The sequence below is a fragment of the Crinia signifera genome, chromosome 1, assembly GCF_055691185.1.
Source record: "Crinia signifera chromosome 1, ASM5569118v1, whole genome shotgun sequence".
Taxonomy (NCBI): Eukaryota; Metazoa; Chordata; class Amphibia; order Anura; family Myobatrachidae; genus Crinia; species Crinia signifera.
This window is the reverse complement of record NC_139217.1, coordinates 285952547-285968623: the sequence shown is the minus strand read 5'-3', so window position 1 is coordinate 285968623 and position 16077 is coordinate 285952547.

Here is a 16077-nt window from a genome sequence, read left to right as displayed (position 1 = left end):
ACTCTATATGACTTTAAGAATATGTGCGACAAGATCCAGGCAGACAATAAAAATAATAAAAATACTATTAAATCAAATCTCAATAAACAGGAAAAAAGAGCTCTCAAGACCCTTATGGCTGATACTAATTTAATCATTAAAGAGGCCGATAAGGGGGGGGGGGGCTCGTCATACAAAATCGTGGTGACTATATTGATGAAGCCAACAGGCAGCTTAATAATGAGACCTTCTATACAAAATTGAAAAAAGACCCCACTCCGGGGTATGTGTTAGAACTAGCAAGCCTTTTGGATGGTGCACAAATGGAGGGAACCATTTCTAAGGATGAATACCACTTTTTATTTTCCCAACACCCAGTCACACCCATTTAGTACCACTTACCCAAAATTCACAAGTCACTCACCTCACCCCCAGGGCGCCCTATTATTTCAGGTATTAATTCTCTCACGTCTAATCTTTCTTTTTTTGTTGACACTTTCTTACAACCTAGGGTCTCTGCCCTCAGGTCACATATAAAGGACACTACTGCCTTTTTAAGACTGGTCCAAAATATTGAGTGGAAGGACACATATAGATTTATAACCTTAGATGTCCAAAGTCTCTACTCGAATATACCTCACAACTTGGGACTACAATCAATTGTTAAGAGACTGGAGGATGATGATGACCTGAGGGTAGAGACCCAAACCTTTATTCACGATTCTATTAAATTTATCCTACAACACAATTCTTTTTTTATTTCTGGACACGTTTTATCTTCAGGTGATGGGTACCGCTATGGGGACCAGGTTTGCGCCCAGCTATGCCAACCTATACATGGGGGACTTTGAAGAACTCCATGTGTGGGGAGGCGGTTGGGGGTCGAGCCTGGTCCTCTATGGCAGGTACATTGACGATCTATTTATTGTTTGGGATGGGGACCTACACTCTGCACAATTGTTTGCAAACTCACTTAACACCAATTCTTATAATTTACAATTCACGTTCACGTCTCACCCCTCTCACATTACATTCTTGGATGTGGATCTAAAAATTATAAACAACCAGATAGTCACAACAAACCACATTAAAGAAGTAGGAGCCAACTCATACTTGCACTTTAAAAGTCAACATCACCCACCGTGGAAAAAGAATATTCCCAAGGGGCAATATATTCGCCTTCGTAGAAACTGTACCACCGTAGAACATTTCGAAGAACAAGCCACTGAAATGACTAAGTCATTTATCAGCAGAGGCTATCCCCAAGGCCTCTTGGACAATGCTCTACAGGAAGTTCTGGAGATAGATAGAAGGGACTTACTAATTCAAAAAACCCACAAAGAATTAAAGATTCCAATGAAACCCAATCAGGATAAAGAAATAGTATATGTTGCAAAATTTAACAGCCACTGTACTGAAATAAAAAAGATCATAAAAAGGAATTATAATATCCTGAAACAAGACCCCTGCCTAGCAATAAATCTCCCCCCAAAACCAGTCTTTGTCTTCAAAAAGAGTACATCCCTCAAACAACTATTGGCACCTAGTTGTCTCAAAAAGGAGATTACTGCTAACAAAAATAAAGAAAGTGGCCTGACATGGTTAAATGTTAAGCCAAAGGGCTGCTATAGATGTGGGGGAACCAGGTGTCTAACCTGTCCCCACATAAAAACCACAAAAAACCTGTTAGTACCCACCACAGGCAAAACCCATGACTTGGCCACATTTGTGAATTGTAACACCACATACGTAATCTACGTTTTATCCTGCGACTGTGAAAAACTGTATGTTGGCCGCACAACTAGAAAACTAAGAGCTCGCTTTCTAGAACACAGACGCAATATTATTAATAAACTGTTAACACACAGCGTCTCCAGACACTTTGCTGAATACCATCAGGGCAACCCAGACTGTCTGAGAGTCCTGGGGATAGAACATATTGTACAGACCACGAGAGGGGGGGGTAGGTACAGAAAACTGTGCAGACAGGAGGTATACTGGATACATCAACTCGGTTCGCTGTATCCAGATGGATTAAACGAGACATTAGAGTTCAATACTGTGATTTAAGAGTCTTGTGAACATTCCTCCTCCCCCCATCATCAGAATCCCCTTCCCTTCCTCAGAAAATAAAAGCTGGACTAGTAAGAATGCTCAATCTTCCTCTATATGACCAAAAAATTATATAAATGTACACCCTATATCTAAAAAAGCCTTGACTACGCAATTATAGGATGTATTAAAAAACTATAGGTCGCTAAGAGTTCTCATATGGGGAACGGAAGGTAAATTGTTATCCTATTAACCACGTTCTGTCCAGCTACATATCTGGTGTTTTGATCATAGCCTTAACAACAAATAGCTTACGTGATGTTCTGATATGGATTGGAAGGTATACTGGTAACACATCTTATGATAGGGATTCCCTTTTTTCTATAATGTATAAAAAGGTTTCCATTTTTTTCTTGGTTTATTAGGTTTATTTTCTGAGTACAAACCATAAGGGATTAATGCATATTCTGTCTGCAGGGTTTGTAGTACATACCACAAGGGGTTAATGTATATTCTGTCTACAGGATTTGTAGTATAAACCACAAGGGGTTAATGTATATTCTGTCTGCGGGATTTCTTAAAAGGTCATGTAATCTCTCCCCTTTCTTTTGTGTAAAAAATTAGAAAGACCATATGTATATTCATGCGCTTTGAATATTGGTATCTTGCAAAATAATGAATTGTGTAGGAAAGGTTACAAAAAACATTTCAGTCCAAGCACTGTTCTAAACCTATAGTAATAGGTCTCTGGGTTAGTGTTGCTTAGCAACCATATATACAAACTACGGGATAAATAGACGCATCACACGTCCCCTAGCAACATACCCGGAAGTTACTATTACGTCATATACGTCTGAGGTTAAAACCTGACACTTGGTCCTCCTTACACGCATACAGAAGATGGCGGAGGCCCCGTCCTGCACGCCTGGAACGCTGTTTGCGTGTCAAAACCCGGAAGCACCTGCCACATGCATAGCAGGTTTGCTTCCGAGTAACCAATAGCATAATATTATACCCCGATCACGTGACGTCTGTCAGCCAAGCCTCCATGGCATCTAACAATATGAATGGTGAAACTAAAGCCAAGACTCTTAGAAAAAAGGGGAATGTGGGATCTAAACCAATCTGCGCAAAGCTGCCTGTATTTCTGGTTCAAATGAAAAAAGCCCACCCGGACTTTTTATACAATTAAAAGGAGTAGAAAATATTTGAAATATAGAAATATGGGCGCTATGAAGATATGGAAATAAATGAAGATTAATACTTCCCTATTTGTGATTTCCTGATATCTTCTTATCTCTTCTTGGTCCCGTGTTTGAAATATGAAAAGATAAGAAAAAAGAGGGACAACTCTCCTCGTGTAATCCTGTTTATACTGGGTGATTACAAGAACCTTCTATATCACAAAGATGGTAATCCAATCGCCTATAATATTAGCTATCGAATTAAGTGTGGATCAAATGAATATGGGGGTTCTTATCTCCCCCTTCCAAGTACACTCACACAATGGTAGAATGTTATGCAGCTTGTAACAAAAATCTTGTATACAAACAGGAACTGTATCCAAAAAGAATGTGTCGGGGGTAGGTCCCCCTCCCAGTTTACTCACTCAGAGCTGGAGTTCAGATTGCATGTAGTCTGGGTCTTTCTCCAGGTATCCTGCGTCCTTGATGGGAATGTGGGTAAATTCGTTATATCTAAAAAATGACACTAGTGGATACTGTATATAGTAAAACAGATATCCTTTTTATTCAATTGATTAACATACGTGTCATTTTTAACATGGCATCTAACAATATGAATGGTGAAACTAAAGCCAAGACTCGCTTTCACAGAGTCACATGATCGGGTCCCATCCAATTACAGTATACCCGGAAATAACAACAAATAAACTTCGTTTTTCAAAGCTTTATTTCTTGTGAATAGAAAATCGTTTTGCATATTTAATTATTTCATTGATAAGTTATTGTGTATGTCTCCTCCTCACCTTCATATACAATCGTTTTGAAGATCTTTTATGTTGGATTGACCAATTAGTTGCCAGGTGCAATGTATGAACTAGTTTGCATGGGGGTATAAATACCAGGCCAGTTACCTACCTCTCCACATCCATTATACCTTTGATAAAGCTTGTTTCAAGCGAAACGCGTCAGTGGACACCTACATTTGCAGCAGAAGCAGGAGCACTGGCTCTAACAACCTTTTTTGCCAATTCAACTGCCCGAACCAGCCTAAAAAGGACCGGAAAAACCAGCACCATCCAAACACCAAAGTGGCAAGCCCCACTCCACGCTCGACTTATAAGGGACTTTGGACTTATCAAGGGAAATTCCATTCCACCAGGATCCATTCCCCCCTCAAATGAGCAAGGTGGACGGTAAATATATCTACAAAATTATTGCTCTGGTAACAAAGGCGGTCCCAAAAATACCATTCTAGGCAATATAGGAACGGACAGTTACTCCAGTCTATCCCAATTCTGCTATCACACCCATGCTTTTTTATTTTAACATTTTATGTATATGTGTGGCCATGTGGCCTATTAAATTGTGATGATCTTTTTACATAAATTTGTGAAGTCAATCCAACTGTCAATTGGTTTTTATTAATTTTTAATTTTCCAGCGCTGCAAATTCCTGTTTTCTTTTATTATCTATATCTTCAGGTCTGACACACCTGATTATATTGCAGCTGCTCTTGAGTGAAGCAGGTCACACCTAGCGCCCCTAGGGTATTCCTCCCTTGCCACCACAGCAAGAAGAGGGACCCAATTCCTTTTTCAATTTTAGCATTACATACAGTAAATATTTAATCTTCTAATCATTCATCTTATAAATTAAGAAAAGGAGTCCTAACATTTGGTATAGTGTGAATCACACTGAACATGGACCAGAACTAGTAGAGGAGCACTTGTCTAGCAAACTCTGAAAGACAATTCTAGGCGAGGATATTAAAACCTAAAGACTAGAAGATTATCTTAGAGCAGCTAATTATTCCTGCGCCCAGAGTTAAGTTTAGGGACTGTAGCCAACCTCACAGGATGTGGTAATAGGCGAAAAATCAACCGCAAATTAAACCAGATAGTGATAACGGAAGAACAAGAAAATTTACAGAGATAAAAATTAAACAACAAGGTGATGGTTTGTGTACGATTGCACCATTCATGTCACAATGCTTCTGGGAGTACGCCCTTTGGATTGATGAGTCAGAATTTGGAGCTTGGGCATTTAAATAAAAAAAAAATCATGCTTACTGTGAAACATGGAAGTGGAACAGATGTGTGGTGGAGTGTTTTTTTTCTGTTTGGGACAAATTCAATTTGTGCAGGGTATAATTAAATCTCAAGTCTATCAAGGCATTCTGGAACAAAACATACTTCCCAGTGTCATACCGCTTTTTGTCGCGGATCCGATATGATTTCCCGGCGGTCGGGATCCCGGCGGTCGGAATCCCGACACTGGAATCCCGACCGCCGAAATCCCGACAAGGGGGGGACATGGATCGCCCCCCCTTGCGGGCTCGCTGCGCTCGCCACGCAGCGGGCCCGGTGCCTCGCTACGCTCGGCACGCTATTTTATTCTCCCTCTATGGGTGTCGTGGACACCCACGGAGGGAGAAAGTTTCGGGATTTCGGCGGTCGGGATTCCGACCGCCGGGAAATTAACCGCATCCCGTTTGTCGCAGTTCATGGCTTCTCCAATAGGGTAATGAACCAAAACATAAATCTGAAAGCATCCAAGAATGAAGAAACAGCACTGGTCTATTCTGAAGTGATCTTCTCTGAGCCCTGTTCTGACTTCTATCAAAGAACTATGAAATGGAGTTTATGTGGAAAAAGCCTGCATTAAACCAGACAGTTGCAGCAGTTTGCTAATGAAGAGTTAGACAAAATATTTGTTGCTTGGTCTAGAAGTTGCATTGATAGCTAAAGAAATTTGCATGATTGACTCTAAAAGGTTGTTCAACAATATTAAAAGGGTCCCATCATTAGGTCCTTGCCATTATTTGTTTTATTAAAACATTCTGACAGTCAGAAGGTCAACAAATAAAAAAGATAGACTACCTGTGTCACGATCTTAAGCACAGCATTTCCCCAGATACGCCAATCTGCAAATCCCTGCCACATGACACCGTTGCTGGATATCCAAGCATGTCTATTTCAACACAATAGACTTCCACCAACCAAAGCACCTTTCGGACCTAGTCCCCGGCAGCTCTGGTTCCGCCGACACACAAAATAATAAAAGTATATTAATACAAGTTAAGGTCACAGGTAAAAACTATTTCAAAGAAAATAAAAACCCACCGATCCAATTATGCATAACAGGAGACAGTGGGACGGAGTGGAATCTCTCCTGGTTCTTGGAACATCACAGAGGCAGGTCCCAGACCTGTCCCACGATAATGAACCCTTTTTTCCTTGTGTGAGGGGCATATTTAAGATCTACTCCACTCACTCGCAGCCTCCACCTTAGGAAAACTTAACCCTGTCCAAGCCAGTAAATAGTGTAACTGAACTGTCACATGGGGTTTCTTAGTCATAACTGCAGGGACTGGCTAATTACTTTTCCTTTGAGGCTGAGGAATTGTCTCATCAAAACTCTGAAACTTATAGCTGGCTGAGGGGGATCTGGTATGTGTAAGATAGACCCCTGGTGTCTGTAAACAGCCTGTTTGTGGCTACACAAGCCAGACCTGGTCCTTACTGCTGATAAGTGTCTCCTCCTAGATTCCAGGGAGATTGTGTTCCTTTGATTCTAGGCGAATTAGATACCAGCCAGGCTAGGGCCTGAACTTCATAAACAGGGGGTATGGATTTTAAAGGATGGAGATTCCATCTGCTTTACTGAGCTTTCTCTGCTCAATTTAGCAAAGGACATTTTCATAACCACACAGGATAAATGCAGGTCAGTTACCAATTACATTATTATGTACAGTTAGGCCCATTCTGGCATCAGAATGGTGTTTAATCATGACAGCCTGTGTCATCCTAATGCATAAAGGTCATATTGTAAAATATCAACATGAGTTTATCATGTTTTATTTGTATCTAGGTCGACATGGACATCATAGAAGTGTACCACGTCCCCTATTATGGCTTGCTGCACTCACCATGCTTCATGCAGTGTGGCTTGCTGTGCTCTGCACACTATACTCCCTCTATGTCCACTGGCATGTTAAATTATTAACAAGTCGGTTTAACCCTCTCCAAAACACCATGAAAAACTCATGTTCCCCTTTTAACCAGGTTGACCTAATACATGTGATGACCTTTTGACTGTCGACGTCTTAACTATTGACCTAGAGACAACATACCATTGGTATTATATAAGCCCAGTGTGTATATGGCTTTACATGATCTGTGGCTAACAACTTACATACCTTCAAAGGTCTATGAGACCATGCCTTGATGGATCAGAGCCATTTTGGTTGCATGAAACATCCTACAAAATACTAAGCGGTGTTTAAGGTTACGGCTGATGGTAGTATGTGTAAATATATAATTATATATAAACAAATTTTAATGGGAAAAGAATAAAATGTCATTTTTCCTAGTAAGAAATGAGTAACAGCACCTGCATACAATAAAAGGTGTACCAAAGGAAAAAAGAAGGTTCAGATCATGAGTGATACTGAATTTTCGTTCACAGGGTGAAGGATTTCAGGATTCCAGAATGTCCAATCAAATGGTTTTCCAGTCCTATTCTCCTGAAATCAGACTTTATCCCAGTGAAGGAAAATTATTCCTCATTTCTCATCTACACAATTAAAAACAAATTGTATAAGATTATTTAAATTGTTTTATATATGTTTTGCATGATTTCATTGTGAACACTGAGCTGGACACATTGGAGAACACACGTTTTATTTTCTAGGACTAGGTATTTTATTTTTCTGAATTGCCCATATGCGAGAAAAAAAAAAAAAACAATAGTGGAGAAGCTCTTATAAAATAATCTGAAGGCGAGCCTTCAAGGGATACCCTAAATCACTTATAGAGGTATATATATATATATATATATATATATATATATATATATATATATATATATATCTATCTATCCCCTTCCCGACATTTGACGTACATTTACGTCATGGCCGGGATGTACTTCCCGACACATGGCATAAATGTACGTCATGACTTTAAACTGTCACTGCGTCTAGAGACGCAGTGACAGAGGGACGATGTCTGCTGTCCCTGACAGCAGACATGTCCCTGCATGCCCAGGGGGGGCTGCGATGCCGCCCCCCCGTCGGCGATCGCTGTGATTGGCTGTTCAGTGTGAACAGCCATTCACAGCGGTTTCCTGTGTTACCAGCGAATCAGACGCTCGGTAACACAGGTGTCAATCACCGCCGGGCGTCAGGGGGCATGAGGGGGTCATCGGTGACGATGACACCTCACCCCACCCTCACCCCACCTGCCCCCAAGGCTGTGATTGGTCCGTCGGACCGACAGCCAATCACAGCCAAGGCGCGACATTTAAACTAACGGTGACTGCGCTGCAGACGCCATTCCGGTCTGGAATAGCGTGCAGAGCGGTCACCGTGCCTATCTGCCGTGATACTGACCTGATCCTTGCTAATACTTACCTGATCCTTGCAAATACCTTACCTGATCACCTGATCACTGCTTGTAGCGTGCTGGACGCTTCCTGGATCTGACTTCTTGGGACTTCCTGCTGCTGCTGCAGTGTGATAGAGAGATAGAGAGATAGAGAGAGAGATAGAGAGAGATAGTGACAGAGAGAGCTATATTTTGTGTCTGCTACCCCCCCTTTTTGGGGGTGCAGGGTTTTTTTATATATAAATAACTGTCAGTGCTGCTGCTGCAGTGTCATAGAGTGATAGATAGTGATAGATAGTGAGAGATAGAGAGATTTGTGTCTGCTACCCCCCCTTTTTGGGGGTGCAGGTTTTTTTTTTATATATATAACTGTCAGTGCTGCTGCTGCAGTGTCATAGAGTGATAGATAGTGATAGATAGTGAGAGATAGAGATAGTGACAGAGAGTGATAGAGAGTGTATATTTTGTCTGCTACCCCCCCTTTTTGGGGGTGCAGGTTTTTTTTTATACATATAACTGTCAGTGCTGCTGCTGCAGTATCCTAGAGTGATAGATAGTGATAGATAGTGATAGATAGTGAGAGATAGAGAGAGATAGTGACAGAGTGATAGAGAGTGTATATTTTGTGTCTGCTACCCCCCCTTTTGTGCTGATCAGTATATCTGTGCTGATCAGCAACTTTTTGGGGGTGCAGGGTTTTTTTTTTTTTATATATACCTGTCAGTTGCTGCCAGTTGCACTGTCAGTTGCACCAAAGGTTGTGCACCTGCTGCCCCTCACTGGTAATCAGTGTCGCATCACTGATCACCTTTTTTTTTTTGAGAGTGCTGTGGGGTCTTTTTTTAATTTTTTTTTTTACACACACACTGATTTTGTGGGTGTCCTGTGGCCACTGTGCGCTGATCAGTGACGTACATCACTGACCAGCTTTTTCGGCACAGGGTTGATCTATTTTTTTTTTTTTTGATCAAATTCCTGTTGCCTTTGAGCGCTGTTCAGTGACGGACGTTACTGACCAACATCTGTGCTCAATTTTTGGCGCAGGACCTTTTTTTTTTTTTTTTTTTAACCCCTTCAATTTTTTTTTTTTTTATTGGGATCAAATTCCTGTATAAAGTATTTTTTTTTTTCTGCACTACATACACACTACACACCCCCCGGGTTGAAATAAAGTTTGTACCCCCCCCCTACACTATACACGTGTTGAAACATTTCACTACCAGTAACACAAAAATAAAAATGTCATCCCAAATGTCATCCCAAATGTCATCCCAGTCATCCAGAAGAATGTATTCAGCGGAGGAGGCATATGCCATGCTTGCCTCTGACTCTGACACAGCCAGTGATGCAAGCGGGGAATTTGAAGGATTTGTCTTAAGCTCCTCTTCCTCCTCTGGTGATGAGGGACCCCCTCAAAGACGCCCCCGTAGAGCAGCTGAGACCCCCCCAATAATTGATCTCGTATGGACCCCACCACCAGACAATTTTGAGCCCCAGGTTCCTGAGTTTTTGGCCATGCCAGGAATCCAATTTGATTCCACAGGTCTCAGAGAAATTGACTTTTTCAAATTATTTTTCTCTGATGATTTTATAAATTTAATGGTGGACCAAACTAATTTATATGCCCAGCAGTTTATTGCTCAAAACCCCACGTCATCATTTGCTAGGTGGACCCCTGTAGATGCAGTAGAGATGATGACGTTTTGGGGTCTGGTGTTTCATATGGGCATAGTAAAAAAGCCAGAAATTAGGCAATATTGGAGTACAGATGTTCTGTACAGCACCCCATTTTACCGTATGGCCATGCCCCGGGCTCGATTTGAGACGATCCTTAAATTTTTGCATTACAACGATAATGCACAGTGCCCTCCCAGAGATGATCCCACCTTTGACCGGCTATTCAAAGTCAGGCCGGTCATTGATCATTTCAGTGCCAAATTTGCAGAGATGTACATCCCTGAAAAATTTATTTGTATTGACGAGTCCCTTATACATTTTAAAGGAAGGGTTAAATTCCGCCAGTACCTTCCCAGTAAGAGGGCAAGGTATGGCATAAAAATGTATAAGCTGTGTGAAAGCACCTCAGGGTACACCCACAGGTTTAGGGTATATGAAGGGAAGGATTCAAGAATTGAACCGCCAGAATGCCCCCCCTCCCTCGTAGGTGTTAGTGGAAAAATTGTCTGGGATTTAGTGCACCCCTTCCTGGATAAAGGTTATCACCTCTATGTGGATAACTTTTACACCAGCATCCCCGTTTAAGGCCCTTGGTTCAAGAGGTACAGCAGCTTGCGGTACTGTGCGCAAGAACCAAAGAGGCCTCCCAAAAACGCACATTGCCCAAGTAATGAGAAGGGGTGAAAGCAGGGGAATATGCACCGAAAATATGTTGTTGGTCAAATATAAGGACAAGAGGGATGTCCTTATACTGACAACAATTCACGGAGACAGTACCACCTCCGTCCCTGTACGAGGTACCAGTACCCACACCTCCAAACCTAATTGTATCCTGGATTACAATAAGTACATGGACGGAGTGGATCTTTCAGATCAGGTACTGAAGCCGTACAGTGCCCTGCGGAAAACAAAAATCTGGTACAAGAAGCTGGCCGTGTATATCATCCAGATGGCACTGTATAACGCTTACGTGCTATTCCGTTCTACCGGCCAGAGGGGGACATTTATGCACTTTCAAGAGGAAGTCATAAAGGGCCTAATATTTGGGAACCAGCAGGCAGAGGGCCCCAGTACTTCTAGTACTGGCCCCCGTATTGTACCAGGGCAGCATTTTCCTGATGAAATCCCCTCCACTGGAAAAAAGGGCAGGACACAAAAAAGGTGCAAAGTTTGCTATAAAAAGGGAATAAGCAAACTATTTTCCAGTGTGACACTTGCCCCGACAAACCCGGCCTATGTATAAAGGAGTGTTTTAAAATATACCACACATCTATGGATTATTAGGTTCATAATTTCACCGTGCTTCGGGGGTCTTGCGAATGCCACATAGCACCCACCATTCATTCCACCAGAATCTGAGCCGCAAAATCCAAAAATCACTCCTTCCCTTCTGAGTCCTGCCATGCACCCAACTGGTATTTTTCGGTCACATGTGAGGCATTGCCGTACTCGGGAGAAATTGGGGCACAGATTTTAGGGTGCTTTTTCTCCTTCATACCTTCTGAAAATGAAAAATTTTGAGCCAGAACTGCATTTTTGTGTAAAAAAATGTAATTTTTCATTTTCACTGCCCAGTTGTATCAAAATTGGTGAAACCCCTGGGGGTTTGAAATGTACACTATACCCCTAGATGAATTCCCTGAGGGGTGTAGTTTGCAAAATGGGGTCACTTGTGGGGGGGTTCCACTGTATTGGTGCTTTGGGGGTCTTGCTAATGCGACATAGCACCCACCAACATTCCAACACCAAAAATCACTCCTTCCCTTCTGAGTCCTGCCATGCACCCAAATGGTATTTTTTGGTCACATGTGAGGCATTGCCATACTCGGGAGAAATTGGGGCACAGATTTTGGGGTGCTTTTTCTCCTTCATACCTTCTGAAAATGAAAAATTTTGAGCCAGAACTGCATTTTTGTGTAAAAAAATGTAATTTTTCAATTTTACTGCCCAGTTGTATCAAAATTGGTGAAACCCCTGGGGGTTTGAAATGTACACTATACCCCTAGATGAATTCCCTGAGGGGTGTAGTTTGCAAAATGGGGTCACTTGTGGGGGGGTTCCACTGTATTGGTGCTTGGGGGGTCTTGCTAATGCAACATAGCACCCACCAACATTCCACCAGAATCTGAGCTGCAAAATCCAAAAATCACTCCTTCCTTTCTGAGTCCTGCCATGCACCCAAATGGTATTTTTTGGTCACATGTGAGGCATTGCCGTACTCGGGAGAAATTGGGGCACAGATTTTGGGGTGCTTTGTCTCCTTCATTCCTTGTGAAAATGAAAAATTTTGAGCCAGAACTGCATTTTTGTGTAAAAAATGTAATTTTGCATTTGCACAGCCCAGTTGTATCAAAATTGGTGAAACCCCTGGGGGTTTGAAATGTACACTATACCCCTAGATGAATTCCCTGAGGGGTGTAGTTTGCAAAATGGGGTCACTTGTGGGGGGGTTCCACTGTATTGGTGCTTGGGGGGTCTTGCTAATGCGACATAGCACCCACCAAAATTCCACCAGAATCTGAGCTGCAAAATCCAAAAATCACTCCTTCCCTTCTGAGTCCTGCCATGCACCCAAATGGTATTTTTTGGTCACATGTGAGGCATTGCCGTACTCGGGAGAAATTGGGGCACAGATTTTGGGGTGCTTTTTCTCCTTCATACCTTATGAAAATGAAAAATTTTGAGCCAGAACTGCATTTTTGTGTAAAAAAAATGTAATTTTTCATTTTCACTGCCCAGTTGTATCAAAATTGGTGAAACCCCTGGGGGTTTGAAATGTACACTATACCCCTAGATGAATTCCCTGAGGGGTGTAGTTTGCAAAATGGGGTCACTTGTGGGGGGGTTCCACTGTATTGGTGCTTCGGGGGTCTTGCTAATGCGACATAGCACCCACCAACATTCCACCACCAAAAATCACTCCTTCCCTTCTGAGTCCTGCCATGCACCCAACTGGTATTTTTTGGTCACATATGAGGCATTGCCATACTCGAGAGAAATTGGGGCACAGATTTTGGAGTGCTTTTTCTCCTTCATACCTTATGAAAATGAAAAATTGAGCCAGAACTGCATTTTTGTGTAAAAAAATGTAATTTTTCATTTTCACTGCCCAGTTGTATCAAAATTGGTGAAACCCCTGGGGGTTTGAAATGTACACTATACCCCTAGATGAATTCCCTGAGGGGTGTAGTTTGCAAAATGGGGTCACTTGTGGGGGGGTTCCACTGTATTGGTGCTTGGGGGGTCTTGCTAATGCAACATAGCACCCACCAACATTCCACCAGAATCTGAGCTGCAAAATCCAAAAATCACTCCTTCCTTTCTGAGTCCTGCCATGCACCCAAATGGTATTTTTTGGTCACATGTGAGGCATTGCCGTACTCGGGAGAAATTGGGGCACAGATTTTGGGGTGCTTTGTCTCCTTCATTCCTTGTGAAAATGAAAAATTTTGAGCCAGAACTGCATTTTTGTGTAAAAAATTTAATTTTGCATTTGCACAGCCCAGTTGTATCAAAATTGGTGAAACCCCTGGGGGTTTGAAATGTACACTATACCCCTAGATGAATTCCCTGAGGGGTGTAGTTTGCAAAATGGGGTCACTTGTGGGGGGGTTCCACTGTATTGGTGCTTTGGGGGTCTTGCTAATGCGACATAGCACCCACCAACATTTCACCACCAAAAATCACTCCTTCCTTTCTCAGTCCTGCCATGCACCCAAATGGTATTTTTTGGTCACATATGAGGCATTGCCATACTCGGGAGAAATTGGGGCACAGATTTTCGGGTGCTTTTTCTCCTTCATACCTTCTGAAAATGAAAAATTTGGAACATGGAACACCAGCACTGACAGCCCGCATTCACAGAAGCCACTGATGTGGTATCATCATCCTGCGCCACAAGGCCCAGCATGCAGTGTGCCCGTCAGCAGAGACTGACAACAATCATCTATATATATATATATATATATATATATATATATACACACACACATATACACACACGCGTATATTATACAAACACAAATTAGTCAAATAAGGTTGCATGCAGCGTGTGGGGGACGTGACTGTGGGCAGCGGGGGGGGGGGGGCAGCAGATAGGGGCAGGCGAGGAAGGAGACAGTGGCTGCGGGTAGGGAGACCAGCTGAGGGTGGGGGAGATATGGTAGACTGCGGCAGAAGCGCTGACAGCAGTAGTGAGAGCGGAGACCCAGCTCAGTGAATATTAATGAGCGGCTTCCTGCTCCAGCGCTGATGGGGATAGAGTTTTGCATCAAGTAAATTGCGGGTGCCGCAAGCAAACAAAGGCTGTAATTATGTGCACTGAAGCAGCAGCAGTGTAACACGGTATGCCACACAGATTGAGCCAAAATTCACATTATGTCTGTCACTGCAGCGACAGACGGCGGGGACGCAGGAATAGTAATGGCGGGGACAGAGATGGTGGGGACTCAGGGACAGACAGCAAGGTCGCAGGGAAAGACATGGCGGGCGTTGCAGTTTCACCTATGAGGTAGCTACTGTACTACACATATACTGTATATAACTCTGATAAAATAAAACACATTACAACTGTTCATATGTAAGACACATTGAGGTATACATGAGTAGTTGCTATAGTATACATGGCTTTCAAACAGATAACCACACCACTGTGTCAGACTGCCATGGCATGAAGACAGGAGAGCTCCATGCAGGAATGCTCAGTGCAGAGACCTTCCGTTTCTGCTACTACTGTATCTTTGGGGGATAGTTGCCGGCAGCCTGTTTGGGAAGGGGGGTAGTACGTTACAGGCAGTTTATTTTGTGACCAGGGGGGACTTTACACCCCCCCCCCCTGTAAATAACTTGCATCTGGGAATAAGAATCACTGTGTGGGATACTGCAGTGCAAGCTGCTCTCATTTCAGTCTCAGCTCTGACAACAACATTGTCATATGCTACTATCATGATGCTGACAGCAGTCTCCCATGAGACATAAATCCAAGAACCACTACAGGCAGCTGGACTGACCTGAGCAATCAGGCTGGCCGGTACACAGGTGCAGCTGCCCGACCAAGTGGATTGGGCCTACCTGGCGCAATTTGTCATGGTATCCCTGTAGCCCAATCCGCCCCTGGCCCTCATAATTAGCAGGGACCCAGCTCACAGTGAAGATTAATGAGTGGGTAACTGATAATTACTTATGTGGCTGTCAGTGCAGCTATCCCTAGCAGCGCTGGAGCAGGGACCCTATCAATAATATTCACTGCAAGCTGGGTCCACGCTCTCACTACTGCCGAGAGTGCCGGGCAGGACCGAGGTGCTGTTAGGCGGAATGCCTGTTTGATATTCAGCCAGGATGCTTTCCGCTAGGAAAGCATTCTGAATATTTGGAATATCAAACTGGCGGAATACATTCCACCTGACTAGCTGATGTAAATATATGTATATGAGATCTGCTATGTTTTCTGAGATATTTCTTAAAGAAAGTGGGTAGAATGTGATTCCTTTAAAAAAAATATGATTCATTTCTGGTATGTGGGCCAATTAGTTATAACCTTAATATACATTATGGCCCTTATTCTTGTTGAAATTTGCAGCCTTGCGAGTCCCCCCTCGCACCTGCGATGTCCTGCACGGCTGCGAACGGATGATTTGCATAATCATCCATTCCCAGCCTTGGGTGCAGGGTAGAAAATATTCGATAGTTGGCGACCATGGAATGATTTCTCCAGCTCTCGCAGATCTGTGGTGTCTCTGATCTGTGAGCGCCCTGTGTGGGAAGCTGAAATTGCTGCCTGCCCCATCTGGGAATTTCCATGG